Genomic DNA, 1,945 nt, shown 5'->3' on the forward strand with positions numbered 1-1,945 from the left:
TATATATATATATATATATATTATTTTGAGGTTCATGGTATGATTACATGATTGTGTGAAAATTTCGTGATAAAATTCTATGCATAAAGTGCTTAAATTGAGGTTAGGGACTAAATCGAATAATTTGCAAAACTTGCATTCTAGAAGTTTTAGTATGAAATTATTTTGGAATATTAATTAGAGATCTTAAATGGTAATTTGACCAATTTTAAGTTCATGGACAAAATTAGGACATGGAAGGAATTTTTGAAAGTTTAGTAAGGAGGGGCATTTTGGTCATTTGGTTATTAACATTAATAAAAAGGTGAAAAAGATGATAAAATTGTATCATCTTCTTCAAGTTACCAGCAGAACCTTACCTCTCTCCATAGCTGGGGTTTATTCAACTTTCAAGCTTCATAATCAAGAAGAGCGAAATTCGAGAGTAGATCGGGGAAAAGAAAAAGTAAAGGACTAAATTGTAAAGTTTAGTCACATTTTGTATCGAGGTAAGTTTACAGTAAATAAATGCAATATTCTTTTATTTTACATTATTATTGTCAATTTCCAGCATTTATATATTTATGTTATGAAAATATTTAAAGTCGAATTTAAGGTGAAGTGACAGAGGAAAAGTGTTAGAAAGCCCCGGTTGAACCCTAGGAATGTTAGGATATTAGGGTTGACAGAACAGAACGAAATGAGCCATGTAAGTCCATATTAGAAATATGGCTTTGGAGACAGGATTGAGCCATGTAAGTCCATATTATATATGGCATTGGAGACAGGAATAATTCATGTAAGTCCATGTCAAAGACATGGCATTGGCAGGATATTGATAGACAGGAACGACCCTAGTATCCTTAGTATTCCGAGTGGTTCAACGGGTCAGGATACGAGTTAAATTACAGTGAATTAACAGCAAAGGAAAAGTAGATTATACTTATGAAAAAGGAAAGGTCAGGTAAGAAAGAAGGTAAGGGAATAAAGAAGAAGATAGAAATTGAGAAGTAAAGAAATTTATGATGTTAGATGATATTATGCATAATTATCCATTATGTTGAATGTTGTGATTTATTTTCTTGTAAGCTTACTAAGCCTAGTGCTTAATCTCTTTATTTTCTTCTTCTTATAGTACTTATCTAGCCACTCGGGATCGAAGGAAACGTCGGAGGCCGATCACACTATCAAAGAAATAACTCGGTATAATTAGACGTTTTGTTTTGTGTATGGCATGTATAGAAACTTAGCCACTTTTGGTATAATATGAACAATGAATGATGTGTAAATACTTGCTAGTGATTAGCTAATAAAAATGGCCGATGATATGCATGTTTATTAATATGTATGATTGAATGGTGATTATCACATGAAAATTATGAAAATGTGAAAGTAACCTAAAACAGATTCAAGTAACAGCAATGATGTAACTTTGAAAAATCACTAAAATTTTATAAACATAGTTTGAAGATGAATAATATATGAAATTAAATCTTATTATGTCTATTTTCTTATGGAATAAGAAAAATAGGTAAAGGTATTATATTTCATGATATATCTGAGTTTTAGTGAAACAGGGTCAGAGCAATTTCTGGAACCCCTGTTTCAACTTTGGAAATTCACCATAAATTTTACAAAACTAATTAGAAGGTATACTTTATATGGTTATAATTCTTGTTGAGTCTAGTTTTAAGAGAAACAAACGGCTTAGTGATATGAATTTTGTACAGGAAGAAACATGGTTCGTAGTAACAAGAGGTTAGTGCAGTCGAGTTTTGAAACAGGGGAAACTTTAACTAATAAACTGTACTAATTGGCCAAGTCAAAAATCTATGAAAAAAATTAGTAGATAGATATATGAGTCTAGTTTCAGGAAAAATTTACGGATCTTAATTTCGAGTTTCGGAACTCAAGATATGAATTTTTAGGCGACTACGACGCAGAATGGCAGCACATTCCGAAATGC

The 1,945-nt window shown here is 31.2% G+C and overlaps 1 long non-coding RNA gene across 1 annotated transcript; it reads left to right on the plus strand.

Annotated features, from left to right (window-relative positions):
- Positions 1–215: 215 nt before the first annotated feature.
- On the plus strand, positions 216–1,321 carry LOC128285575 (uncharacterized). The gene is made up of 2 exons (XR_008276051.1): positions 216–488; positions 1,115–1,321. It is a non-coding gene; the product is annotated as an uncharacterized LOC128285575 (long non-coding RNA).
- Positions 1,322–1,945: the final 624 nt, after the last annotated feature.

Source organism: Gossypium arboreum, chromosome 12 (genome assembly GCF_025698485.1).
Source record: "Gossypium arboreum isolate Shixiya-1 chromosome 12, ASM2569848v2, whole genome shotgun sequence".
In the NCBI taxonomy this organism is placed as follows: domain Eukaryota; kingdom Viridiplantae; phylum Streptophyta; class Magnoliopsida; order Malvales; family Malvaceae; genus Gossypium; species Gossypium arboreum.